The 14,911-nt window shown below is 31.9% G+C and overlaps 2 long non-coding RNA genes across 14 annotated transcripts in view; one reads left to right on the top strand and one right to left on the bottom strand.

Moving 5' to 3' along the window:
* Positions 1 to 14,911, bottom strand: part of LOC143242965 (uncharacterized) — a 785,169-nt gene that overhangs the window by 345,878 nt on the left and 424,380 nt on the right. The window lies entirely within an intron of this gene.
* LOC143242967 (uncharacterized) lies at positions 7,231 to 14,729 on the top strand. Of its 2 annotated transcripts, none has more exons than XR_013023527.1 (3): positions 7,231 to 7,622; positions 9,837 to 9,936; positions 14,016 to 14,729. It is a non-coding gene; the product is annotated as an uncharacterized LOC143242967 (long non-coding RNA). The 2 variants fall into 2 exon arrangements; XR_013023526.1 differs by having other exon boundaries at positions 9,799 to 9,936.

The following is a 14,911-nucleotide window of genomic DNA, read 5'->3' as shown; positions in this document are numbered from 1 at the left end:
TCCAGTTATGTTTTACCAGATAAGGAAGATCATCAATCAATTATTACCTTTTTTTCAGGAAATAAAATTCACAACATCATCACTAAATCAATGTAGTTAAACCCCACTATGTAATAAAGCATGTATCACAACTACCTCAAAAAACATAGCTGATTATAACCAGAAAAAAAAATACATACCCGGTACTGTTTGTACACTAAGTCCTGTCTAATGAGATAAAACATTGTACAGTGGCCAGCTGTGGTTTTGTGCAGAGAAAACCCATACAATGGATCTCTGTGGAGAGCATATGTCAGCTTCCACTTGATAAATCCACTACTGCTGCTACATAGCACATGAACACATTAGCAAATTTTTTATATATGTATGGAATTTTTCCATTGTCTTGTGACTAAAGAAGCTAACCCTCAAAACTGATAATGAAAACATAAAGGATATAGGCTACTTCAGATATAATTTTTTTTCACCTTTAAGAGATTGTAGATTGACCAAATGTTATTATTTTACCTGAATAATAAATATAAAAAGGTTCAGTCATAAAAGTGACATATTCTGATAAAATATAATAACTTTTAAATAGTTGTGTAGAAACAAAATGAAGAAAAATTGCAAATATACTTTGAGAATGTAATATAACAAGCTAGAAACATAAAATCCCTCTGAATGCATTAATTAATATAAAACTACATGTACTTTGGACTTCAAAGGTTTATTATATGCATTAATGATCTAATGATTTCATTCATAAATAATTTCAACCAGACAATATGGTGAATGGATGGTGGATAATATTCTACACATATAGACAGAATGTGTTTGTTTTGTTATAGCAAAGCAGCATCAGGCCATCTACTGTAGTCCACCAAGGAAATCAAAGCCCTGATTTTAGCAATGTAAATTCAAACACTAACCTCTTTCCTACTAGGGAACAGACAATGAACACTTGTATAACAGTTGTTATGGAGTGAATACCTTTTCTAAGTTAGCATTCACAAACTTCATATTATAAAAACTGTTGTTATAACAAACTACTTGCATCAATTGTATTCCAACCACTACTGTAGTTGTTGTATGCCAGTGAGCCTTATAAGCTATTAAATGCAATGGTAGCCCACATCAAGATCTTTATCAAGGTTAAAATAGCCTTCTTGTTTTCAAATTATAAATTCTCTAAAAAAAAGATTCCTAATTCTTTTAGCTTGTTTCACCACAGTCAAATACATTAGACTACTGAAGGTTTTCGGTGTGTGTAAATAATCATACTTAAATAATTTTAAACCTTCACACTCACCATTATTTTCTAATGGGATACAAAACATATTTATATATGGTGTCTTTGTTGTTAAAATTTGCAATAATTTTATCAAGATACAAATAATAGTTGATACTATGGAATAAGAACCAGAATCTCATTTGATTAAGTAAGTGGTTCAAAGGTTGTATGAAGTTCAAAGTTAGAAAATTGAAAACAGATGTTTAATTTCAAAGAAAATGGCTGATATTTACCTGTAAGTATTTTGCAGTAAAACAATATTTCATGGTTAAGAAGGCTCCAATACATACAAAGATACATTAACAAATCCACCATCATATCATATTATTTACAGTTGGTGGCCGGGATGGCCATGTGGGTTAAGGCATGCGACTTGTTATCTGAGGGTCTCGGAAGAGCAACGACTTAACTACCCATTGCCAACCCTAGGTTAGTCTTTTACCAAACATGCTTGACCTTTCAGCTGTGGAGGCGTTATAATGTGGTTCAGTCTATCCAACTGTACGTTGGTAAAAGAGTAGTTCAAGAGTTGGCATGGGTGGTGATGACTAGCAACCTTCCCTCTAGTCTTAAATTAGGGACAACTAGCGCAGGTAGCCCTCGAGTAGCTTTGCGCAAAATTCAAAACAAAGCACAACAATTTACAGTAGGAAAATAATTAAATGTATAAAAAACTATTACCTTTAAAATTATGCAAGAGTGTACACGTTATCTTATATACTTATAGATAACTCAAATTGTAAAATATTATGCTAAAATATTTTAAAATTGTTTTACAAACTTGCGAAAGTTTATGACTGTATATATACATATATGGTCGACATGGCCAAGCGTTAAGGTGTTCGACTGTAATCTGAGGGTCACGGGTTCGAATCCCGGTCACACCAAACACGCTCGCCCACCCAGCCATGGGGCTTTATAATGTTACAGTCAATCACACTATTCGTTGGTAAAGGAGTAGCAGTCTCCATGTAAGGCAAACACCGAGGTGGATATTCAGGTCTCAGAGGAAATAACATAAATGTAGAACCTTCCAGGAGTACAAGAGAAGCAAAATAACAAAATAATGTACTTTTAAGTCTATCCACCTCACAAAACATATTTTGTTGTGTTACTTTTCGCGTAATGTTTCTGATACAAAGAAACGAAGACAACATGTAGTATTCAGTATTCAGTTTCCTTTATTGAGTCATTTGTACTTCGTGGATTATTTCTGAATTTGAAGTTTCTCCCACCTTATCACCAGACAGAAGAAATATTTTCTAATACCTGTAATTACTTTGAGAGTCCCCGTCACATTAAACATGCTCGCCCTTTTAACCGTGGGAAGGTTATAATGTGACGATCAATCCCATTATTCGTTGGTAAAATATTAGCCCAAAAGTTGGCGCTGGGTGGTGATGACTAGCTGCCTTCCCTCTAGTCTTAAACTGCTAAATTAGGAATGTCTAGCGCAGATAGCCCTCGAGCAGTTTTGCACGAAATTCAAAAACAAACAAACAAATATATACATATATAAAGTATAATCAGTACATGTGTATTTTATCAAATCAACACTGAAATGGTGAAAATGTTTTATAATAAATTTGTATAAAATACGCAAATATTTGAGATTTAAGTAATAATCTTTATTGTGAAAATTATATGTATTTTATCCAAAACGTCACAAGCATAAGCAAAATAAGTAACTGAACAGTTTAAGAACTTTTTTTCATCTTCATTAATATCAGACCCTTTGGCTTCCTATTAATGGCCAGTGATCCCAAAAGAATGTATGTATATATATATGTGTGTGTGTGTGTGTGAAATTGAATGCTTCGAATGAACATCCTTAATGAGTTGTGTTATATGCCACAACAGCAGTTTCTTTGGTACTACATTGTCAATCAAAGACTATAGCTTTAAGAACTAATATTTTATTCTTAATCTGCTAAATGTATTATTTCTATTGCTAATATTCTTAAGGTTACGTTTTAGGACTTAATTGACACCTAATGAAATACAATTTAGATTTTAGAAAGGTGCTCATACTGATGTCCAAGCCTCAAATGGTACAGCGGTTTGTTTGCAGGCTCACTCACTAAAACCCAGGTTTCAAGCCCATGGTAGGCAGAGCACAGATAGCCCATTGTGCAGCTTTGTGCTTAATTCTGAACAAACAAACAAACCAATTATCCAACGAATTTTCACTGAATTTGAAAAGTTTATTACAAAACTATACTGCTTTGAAAATGTAAGTCTTTCTATTCGAAATTTTGAGTAACTTACAAGTTATTGTATCACAAAACAATATGAACTCAAATAATAAATGAGCCATTTATCCCAATCTCATATACACTTTAGTACTTTAATTTATAGTTTGTAATTGCATAATAAACTCACAACCCTCTACTACCAGCTTTGATCAACATCCGACTAGAATTTTAATTACACATTTCGTGGGCATTTGTTTGTTTGTTTGGGAATTTCATAAAGCTACTCAGGGCTATCTGTGCTAGCCGTCCCTAATTTAGCAGTGTAAGACTAGAGGGAAGGCAGCTAGTCATCACCACCCACCGCCAACTCTTGGCTACTCTTTACCAACGAATAGTGGGATTGACCGTAACATTATACACCCCACGGCTGGAGGGCGAGCATGTTTAGCGCGACGGGCGCGAACCCGCGACCCCTCGATTACAGGTCGCACATTTACGCGCTAGGCCATGCAGGCCTTCATGGGCATGAGCGCCAGTTTTTAGCACTAATGCATTAAACATTACAGATTAAAATCACATTAATTACTTACCTTAGGATCTGGAGACAACTATTGTGATATCATCCAAGTCCTATTTGTCACCTTTAACCTCATAATACTGTTAGAATTACAAAATATTCTATTCTACTAACAATGACAAGAATATAAGCATACGTAAGCTTTTTTAATATTCTTAATATGACGAGAATTTTCTTCAGATTCGCTTTGGCACTTTTTGGAATTGTAGAAGTCGCTCGATAACACATGTAGCTTACTACGCAGGTCACTGACAATTTGCAAGCAAAATATTGCATTCAATACGTTGGGGTTAAAAGATATGATGCAGTAAAATGTTTATAGATTTATTTATGTGAAGTGATCACCCAAGAAAAAAACCAAACGAATCAGAAAAGAAAATTTACAAGAAGAAAAAGTGAAAAGTGAAACATATTTAAATTTTATTGTCGTGTACAAGGACATTGTAAATATTAACCAGTGCAATATTTGTACTTGTAAAATGTACTGTAACTTGAATTTATACGTAGCTGCTAAGCCTAATGCTGGTCTGTGAGGGTTAATACTTAAAACGAGTTAGTTAACCACATAATTAATAATTGTTCATTCTCATTACAAGTAGTGTCTGCCAATTGTGTAAGTAGATTTGGACAACATTTTAAAATGAAATTATTAGTATATAACTATATAAGTTGGGACTACATAAATTGTAAATTTACAATTTTAGACTTTAAAGGCAATGGTGAAAAACGTGCTTTTGAATTGTGGCTCCCATTGTAATCAGAAAAGGTATTTCTAGTGGTTGAGTGAGTCCCACAGGTTATTATGGTATGGTTCTTATCTATCAATTGTACACGTGAAGCAATCTAGTAAAGCTTCAAGAGCACAGAACAGGGCACTTTATAACTTTAATTGTATGTAATGAACTTTAATTGTATTAATGACTCTTTATGTGCAAGTTTTAAACTATGAAAAACTAGTTTTATAATATTAAATAGTTTTCATTAAAACAAATTCAGATACAAAAAGACCAAAACAGCATGGGTAGATAATTGCACTTTGCAGTCACTTCTGATCTTTAGTTAATTGGTTGATACCTTTACCAAAACCTGATTAACCAAAATACAGATAACTGTTGCACACTTTGTGAAAATTTGATCTACAGCTGGCCACAAAACAGATGTCAACATGCTACAACATTCAGTGATTAAGTGTGCTGATCCTGTATTGATAAAGTAACATTGATACAGGAAAAGAAGAAAGTGACTTGTAAGTTCAAAGTGACAGTGTAGATGTAATGGTTCAGACTTAGGTCAAAATTGAAAGAGCTGCAAGGTAAAAGTTAAAAGGTATGAAGAAAGAGAAAATGAAGGACTGATTCATCTATTCCACTGGAGAGTGATGAAGATGAAATGTCTAGCAGAACTTCTGAGGATCCCATGGAGTTTGTGACACTGAATGAATGATGCAGATAATCCAAAGAATTGAAGTGTAAAAAGCAAGACGTTGTGGTATTTCAACATGGCACAGGAGCAATGCCGATTCAATTTGGTATTGAATCCACAACAACATTAAACTTTCCAAATCAAGAAGCTCGATGAAAAGCATCAAGTTTCAGTGCTCTTGAAAAGAACAGTTGATTGCTTGCATTCTGCATGGCAGGATTAAGAATTCTTTGTACTACATTACTTCCAGGAGATTCAGATGATCTTATGAACATGACTGGAAATGCAATTAAATCTGATGATACAAAATTTTTCTCATATGCCAATAATATGTAACAAGTTTTGCCAGAGAAAGTTATACTTGCACTGATATTCTAGTCAATGATGTTTAAAGAAATGAAAGATAGATTGAAGAACAAACTTTTGAAATAGCTAGATGAGAATTATCCCACTGATGTGAAGGTCATGGCCTTTGTACCTACTCTGAAAACAAAAGCAAGAATGAGAACAAATAGTTAATAACATAACATACATCTTCCAAGTTTACTACTGTGTACATGGGGTCAAAACTTTTTCAATAGCATTACTAAATCTGCATATTTTTTTTCATAAAACTTTGTAGGAGATTTTTGTTCAACCAGAAAACTCTAAAAGTGAGTTTTAGCTCATTCTAGAATGATTTTATTTATTAAGGATAGCCATTCAGCACAAATCCTGGGTGTCTGGCCTGTGGAAGCAGTGTTAAAAATTTGCAAACAGTCTAAAAAAAAAGTTGATTTATTTATATCAACCATTTGTAATTTTAATGTATATGAACAGAAACTAAAATAAATGGTTATCTGTGTTGATGGTGGCACTATTTTTCTCTCACTTTGACTATCTGAATTAGATTTACATTGCTTAGCTTTAGGCCAGACCATAAAATAACTTGTTGCAAAAAATTCATGGTTAAATTTCAAAATTTCTTAATCAGAATGAGAATTGATACATGAGTTAGTTTCATGCAAAGTAATCAATTAATTTTATGAAAATAATCAACTTGTGTGTCCAATTATTACCATCTTCAATATTCAGTAATCAAAAATTAATCTTTTTAGAGGCAGTTCACGTCTTGCACAGAAAGCTGTCTTTTTATGTCTGCCTTAGAAATTTCCATGCTACTTGTGAAGTTCTGCTGATTGTGTGAGTGACTAATTTTCTCACACAGGTTGTGTAGTAATGATGGATTACAGTCATGTTGACTAATTGTTTTTTCAATTACATTGTGATGCTTCTTGTTTGGTGATATTGTTTTGTCTGGTGCACATGAGATGGTGTGTAAGGTAAAGATGAGACTGTTTCTTGTTTCTGTTTTTTATAGTATTCTTTGGCTAGTGTATCAAATCTGATTTTGAAATAACCAAATACTTTGTTGAGGTCAGAAAATGACTGATTTGGGGTATATTCAGTGGTGATGCACACCAACACACACACATCCTAAATAGATCAGATGAATTTAAGTTGGGTCTGGTAAAGGCAAATTCTGGGTGTTATTTACCTCATTTTACTGCTTTAATATCATGCTGAAAAGGTGTGGTCAGTTCTTATAAACTTATGAGAAGACAGTGCATTAGCATTCAAAATATTAGTCAAACAAGGTATCCAAGGCTACCTTAACTTTTACCAGTGTTTGAAACTGCAGAATTTTCTGTTGACCTTTTAACATGTCTTTAACACTTTGTAATTTCATAATTATCATCAACATTGTCTGTAGAAAGTATGAAGAAAAACAGTATGAAAGGCTGTGTAAAATAATACTTCCATATAGTTATCTTATAAGTACCACATTAATGTCAAATTCATAAAGTGTAATTTTCATCTTAACAGCTGTCACATTTTCTTTATTTTTAATGACCATTTACTACATAATATGTTTTGAATATTTTAAAACTCTAATTATCTTTGTAATGCATAATTTGTTTACTTAATCAGTGAAATAGTATGCCATGTTTATTAAAGTTATTGATACAAAGGTTCAAACAAATTGTTGGTAATATAAGAGTAATCACACTCTACTCACATTACCTTAGGTAGATCAACAAGTAGGAAGAAAAGAAGGAAATTGAGGACCTGAACTTGACATTAAAATCTGTAACAACACAGAAAGATGAGAAAGGTAAAATACTACTCTTTATATTAAGAAATAGGTTTTTTTCTGTCACCTTTCCTTGCTTGTGGAGAATGAAGTTAATGTTAGATAACACTGCACAACAAAGTTTTTGCATCTTGAACACTGTTGGGTGTTCCTTATAGATTTTTGGCTGCTGATAATGAAAATCACATCCACATTTGCCCATTACGTACAGTTTCATTGAAATCTTCAGTTTTGCTACAATGGGAAAACAATATCAGGGCAACTGGAATTTGTCAATGCTTGCTGACTACTGTTGGACACTGGAACGTGATGCACTGGACATTGAATACAAACAAAAAACACTCAGGAGCAAAACACTTTTAATTATGTTGAACTTAATAGCGTATTAGAAACATAAACACAATTAAATAAGTTATTGCCAGTAAACAGTTAACTGTCTATTTCTCAAAGTTTCTACTGATGAAGCAAAACCAAAACTATATTTGTGCATACCCACCAGATACCTGTCACAATCAGCAAAACCTTTTCAGGAAGCAAAACATTTTAAAAAAATTGTTGTGCAGTATAATTTGTGTATGGAGTATAAAGGTTTATTATTTTAATTTTACCTAATACAAATGCTAGATTAGACAAGCTTTCCCATAAGTTATTTCTATGTAATTTGATAGAGAGTGTGAGCAAGAAATTCTGAAATTTGTATATTCCTATTGTTGTATGACTTTCAACATAACAAGTAAGTGATATGTATCTCAGGACAAATGGTTATACCAAAATAAAACTGAAAACAATGTTTTGACCTTCTTAGGTCATCTTCAGATTAACAAAGAAGGAGTTTGCAACAGTTGTTCTGAAATACATTTTTACTTCAAGTTGGTTTCTTGTCATCACGAAATACATGATATATTGTTAATCACTTAACCTCTCCCTACATGTTGATATGGCATGTTTTTGTAAACATATAAATACAAAGATTTTTCTTTTTTTTCTTTTTTTCCAGTGTTGCTTTTGCTTGTTTTGAAGTGGTGTAAAATGAGCAGGAGAATATGTCAATGTGAGGTTTAATAGTACTAAAAAACATAGGATTTTATAGTTAACTGAAGACTTTTAAGAATTACTACATAAAGTGTTATTAATACAGATTATCTTTGGATACATCAATGATCTGGCTGTCTAAGTAGGTCATAAAGGTTTTTAAGATATTATTTCTTAGAAATAGCAAATAACATAAGTTGAATCTTTCAAACTGAGTTATTCAAGAAAAAGTTAAAATACTTTCCAGAATTACTGTGGTTTTTATACCTTATGTATTATATAGAAACTGAAATACATCATGATGTATTCTACCATATTACTATTGCTCTTGATATGTAGTCTTAAATGTGTTTAAAGATGGAACCTCTTTGCTTTCTACTTTTAGAGATACATTTCCCTGACATAAGTGACGATTTTTCAGCATTAGTCATATATAAAAGAATTTCTAAAGTGTGGAACATCAGGTTTACAATTTCACCCATTTAAAGTTCTAAATATTTATTTTTCATTATTTTTTTAAGGTCTGGCACTAAAATTGTACTAATGTATAACTTGTAATTATAAATATTTATTCTTTATCAGTGAGAGTTAAATATTTTCTTAAGGAGTGGTTGGAAAGAAATACAGTTTTATTCCATATGAGTTCTGCAGTTATAACACTTAGAGAGACATAAATCAGGTAGATAATTGTGACTAACCAACAATAATTGGCTTTATAAGTACAATGAAATTATTTACATAGCTACACCTCATTCAAAACAAAAAGCATAAGCTATTATATTACTGTAACTTCATTGAATGTTATTTTTATACATTTTAAAAATGCATGTTGGTACATTTTATCTGTTTTTATAACTTTAAAAATTAAAACAACTTATGTAACAAGTGTGTGGTGCAAGTATTGTGAACATATTAACTGAAAGCATGAATTCTTATACTGTACATAGCTATCTTTAATATTAAATTAGTTTTCATAATTTTTGTGTGTTTTTCAATAGTTAGGTCACTGATACTCTTAGGGTGAATCAAAACAAGTGTTCAAAGTCTGCTTTATGTAAATCACACACCACAGCATTGAAGTGTTTTATCTTGTTACTCTCAACATGGCTACAGTTCAGTTACATTCATCTCTTGCAGAAAGGTGATATAACTATTTTAATTTCAGGAACTGATCCTAAATCTGTACTGTATGTTTTTTATAAGTAAGAACAGTGTAAGAAAGGTGACAAATGCAAGTTTTCCCACGATGATGTTGAAAATAAGAGTGAAAAGAAGAGTATTTATGTAGACTTGAGAGATGAAGGTAATGTAGTTTATTTTTTATCTATGCATCTATTATCTGTTAAAATGTGAAGTGTAAAGGTCTTTTAAATCAACTGTATGGTTTTCTGTGTTTGCATTATTAGTGTTAGACTACTGAAGCATTTTAAGAGTTTAAATGGCAATCTTCAGTTGTACCTTTTAGAAAATTAATGTAGATAAATCTAATTCTGTTAAGGGTTTATATCTTTCATTTCAAATATAAAAAGTTTAAATTATATATTTTTTGGTCAAGATGAATTTTTATCTAATAAATAATTTGGATTTCAATCAATTATTGCATACTGCACTTGATAAACCAGAATAAACATATGATATCATAGAAGAATATTCCTGCAGCTTTCAAATAGTCAAAATATTTTCAGAAGTAAAACCACAACAACAAAAGAAACAAAATTCCTGTCTTTGGTATTTTTCCTCTTTTCCCTGAGCCTTACATTAAGATCACTTGTTCACTTTTATGAGAGCTCTGGGTATCTAATATGTTGACAAACCAAATTACTGCTGCAGTAATATATGATCAGTGTATTGACTATAGAAATTCCCATTATAGCTGAACATGCTACTGGTAAGATTTCCCAGGAATTTAGTTCAACGTTATATACAGACTAATTCTAAGGAAATTAGATTCATGGGTTTAGCCACTGATTTCTTCTTCTTTTCAGTAAAACAATGTTTCTAAGTAAGAATGTAATCAATAAGAAGACATTTGGACTCTGTTTTTCTTTGTTTTAACACTTTTATTTTAGCCTGTCATATTCCACACCATTTCAAGAGTTTTAGTTTTCCACTACTTTTCATGCTTCCAAGTTGTTTGCTTTTGGAGAGAATTGCTCTTCTCATACTTTTGTTTCTGTTGATACCAGTTCTACCAGGGGACGGTACATGTTGATAAACTTTACTACACTTCAAATCTGGTTGATATACCTATGGTAGTTGTGACTCAGATATCATTTGTGTGGCTTTACTCTTATTTACACATGGGAGAATTGAGTATTTCATGTCATTAATGTATGGATTTTGGTAAGTTAGATATTTATATGTCCTTTATCACCTAAGTTATTTTAAATGAATTGTAAATGAGATGTTGATTATTAATTGTGTTATTACTAGATACATTTAATCACTTTGCAAGTACATTAATCTTACATACTTTGTGGTCTCAACAGATTTCATGGCTTTGTTAGTTCATTATTAGTAATTTAACTAGGTATGTTTAGCCTAGATTGTTTGTAAGTTGCAATTATTACTACTAGTAACATATAATTATTTTATTTTTCAAAATTGTTAATCATGTGCTAAACCATTTTCCCTTCATAATCCACAATTTAAAATTCTTCCCCACAGTGTCCACTTCATTGCCCTAAATCATGTTTTCCATTTCAGGACTTTCCTGTTTGTTTGGACAAACCTCAATTCTTTTTTCACTCTATGATAATTTGTGCTCTTCTCTCTATGAATAACTAGATAATGTTTGCTTCTACTCATTCACAGTCCATAGACCACACTCCACTGATTCTACAAGATACAATAGAGGGAGGATTCCTCATGATAGTGGGAGAAATACATTCTTATCTCCTCTCAATAACCCATTCATTTGGGTAGTTTTCTTCTTTTCAACCTCATTTGGGCCTAGCCTTCTCCTTTTCAGGTTTGGAGCAAGCAGTTCACATGTTCTTCACCTCACATTTCTTGCAGTTAAATGTATTCTATCTTTGTGGGGATGTGAACTATGGATCAAACTTGTATGTATTCACTTTAGTGGGAACTGAGAGATCAGTGAAACTTCTTACCCATACACACTGCCTGCATCCATATACTAGTAACAACATTTACTAGTTCATGTCTTGCCTTATGTATTGTATGTTATAAAATGTTTTCATTTTAAGTTTAATTTTCTTCATCAGTAAAACTTGTGATTTCTTTACTAATGTGACGTTAACATGCATCTGCTTACAGAAGAACTGAGTCATTTAACCAATCAAAATAAGTGTTTGTAATAATTATTTTAGCAATTAATCAAAATTATGATTGAATCAGTTGTCATGTTAATAATAAACTAATTGAAATTAATGTTTCTAGTTATTCCAAATATCCAGATGATCAAAATATTTGTTAGGTACAAACTTGCATAAGAGGCAGGTGTGGGGATGCTTTACGACTTCCATTTCCATTAAATTTACTATTCCTGTCATTGTTACTGCAAAGCTACAGAAGCTATCTATCACTGCACCAATTTTGAACCATTGACTGTCAACTTTCTGGCTATTTTAATAATAAGGTGTAAATTTATTGTATTTTGATTTTTTTCTCACACTGTGTGATGTTTTTGCTTTACAATTGTATCACTATTATTTAAAGTTGTATAAGTGTGAGCCCAAGTGGTCCAGTCATTCATATTTTTAGTATTTAATAACTGTATTCTTCAGTTATGTATGAGAGAATGCAGGTGAGGTGAAGGGATCCATAGGGGTAAACATTATGCACATTTTTCAGAAAATAATAATAATATTGTTTTATATTATATTTAAATAGACATGAATTTAAGGTAGAGATCAAGGGAGTTGAAACCCCATCCCTTCTAGCTGTTTTTTTTTTTAAAGTAATACCTGTATCATTTAATGTTTTTATCTGTGGGGTCTTAACTCCTCCCTCCATTTCCCCCCATTCATTTAATTAGGAAAACAGTCAATAGTATTGAAAATAAATATGAGGTTTCAATATCTGTTTGATTGGTCTATTAATTACCTTTATTATTATTTATTTGAATTTACTTTATTTTGAATCTGTAACAGTCAGGTGTAGATTCAGCCATTAACTTATGAATACAATAATATGAACATCAACTGAATGTTTCCCTGGTAAATTATCAGGCCTTGGCTTTTTTCCAGAAATTAACAGTGTGCATGCATTCTAGACTTTATGGAGATTTGTTTTTATTAAAGGTAGCGTTATTTTTCTGAATTTATAATGCACAGTGGAGGGATTTAGACATTTTCATTGTTGGTTGGTTAGCTTGGCATTTCATGGTGCAAAGCAACTAGGCTGTCTGCACCAGACATTTTGGTAATGAAGTTAGAAAAAAATTACCTTTTTATCTAAGTGGTAATAAAAAACTTTATTTTAACCAAAATTTTGAAAAAATTTATGGTTATTATTTCTTACATCATTTGTAGCCCTTATATTTATGACACTTGTAGCTCTTGTAACATATGCCTACTTTAAAATCTGTTTTTCATTGTTTGAAAGTTATAATGTCACAAGTGTTTTAGTACTGTTGATATCCAAAATAAGTAAAAATGCAAGTGACAAAAAGGAATTGAAAACAGACTGATGTTTGCAAACACTAAAATGTGAATAGAGGTGTAGACATGGTTTTCCTTTCAAAATATAATAATTTATTTCAATTAAAGTTTAAAATGTTTGTCTGTTTTTGTATTCTAATTGATCACATTAGTAGAAATACAGATATAGATTTTAAGTTGTTCATTACAACCTACATGAACTAATAATAATAGACTTTCTAATTAATTTTATCACTAATGACTTCTAACACATAGGTATAAATAATAAAAACAATGAATGTGATGTACACTTATTAATTAAACTACTAGAAGTCTAATTAGACCCCCTCTTCATAAAAGAAATAGAGAAACTATTCTTGCTTTGATAACAGTTGTTGAGAAAGTTTAAATATGCTTGGATATAGCACATAGACTATCATGTGTTGATAAAGTTAAAATATAGGTTGTTTTTTATAGCTTAGTAAAGTTTCTTTTCTGTTCCCTTTGTTGTGAATTCTGAATGTATTTGTGTATAAAATTATATTTTAAAGCTATAGAAATTTTCTTCAAAGAGAAAATATATGATAACTTTGCATAAGGTAAGTAAGCTTATACAGTTTAAAGATGGGTTGAACTGATAACAAATCTTATTAAAAGTTTAACATGATAATGAATGTATAGTGTTTGGAAAAGGTTTTGTCATCATCAGGTTTAATAATATACCTATACACTGAAATGTATGACTCATGGCTCCTATAATTAGAGTCTTTCTATATAGGGAATTGCAGACACCCATAGTACTGTATCTACTGTGTCATTCCTCTGGACTCTCCAACAAGTATTCCATTCCCTTTTCTTCTAGTGGAGTAGAGGAGTCCTTTCCACTTCTTGAGTGTAGACCAAGGAAGATTCCTCCTGAGTAGTTTTTGTACAATAAACTAAAATTTAATTTGTAGATTATGTGTACCCACTCAACAACAAGAGGGCTAGCATTGTTATTCTTACTGTGATACTGAACAATGATTACACTGTAATATAACAATCAGGATCCAAGGCACTTTCCCTGAACATTTTTGCTCAGGTTAACTGCACTTGTTGCTCACAAAATTCTTATGAAAGGTGTTTCCACAGGATATTTTCTGCCCAGATGGACTGCACTTGACATAATCTGTCTTAACCCAAGACACTTCCTCTGCATGTTTTTATACCAGTACTTGACCAGATCATATTTATACCAAAGGTGCTACCTCCTGGGTGTTACCAGGGGAGACCACTCTTGTTCATCAAATAGTTCTCATGCAAAGCACTTCCACTTAAAGATGTTTGCCTGGATGGACTTCACTTGGCATAATTCAACATATCTTATGGTGCTTTCCATGGATGTCTTTCCCTGTAGACCTCACTTGGCCACAGTATTGTATATCTGAGGTGATTCTCTGGGCACACTACACTTGTTGATCAAATAGTTCTATGCATGGTGCTTCCACTGGATGTTTTTTGCCCATGGACTGTACTTGGCATTTGGCATTATTTGTTGCATTACTCTTTACCATAATATTTTATCTCGAAGACAATTCCCCTGGATGTTTTCTGCCTAGGCAGACTGTACTTGGTCTGTTCATGTACCCTTTTTATAAGTTTGTGTGGGTTAAATATCAATACATCTGTTTTCAC

This window comes from Tachypleus tridentatus, unplaced genomic scaffold (assembly GCF_004210375.1).
Source record: "Tachypleus tridentatus isolate NWPU-2018 unplaced genomic scaffold, ASM421037v1 Hic_cluster_2, whole genome shotgun sequence".
NCBI lineage: Eukaryota > Metazoa > Arthropoda > Merostomata > Xiphosura > Limulidae > Tachypleus > Tachypleus tridentatus.
Note: the sequence above shows the minus strand (reverse complement) of the source record. Positions and strands in the feature narration are given on the sequence as shown.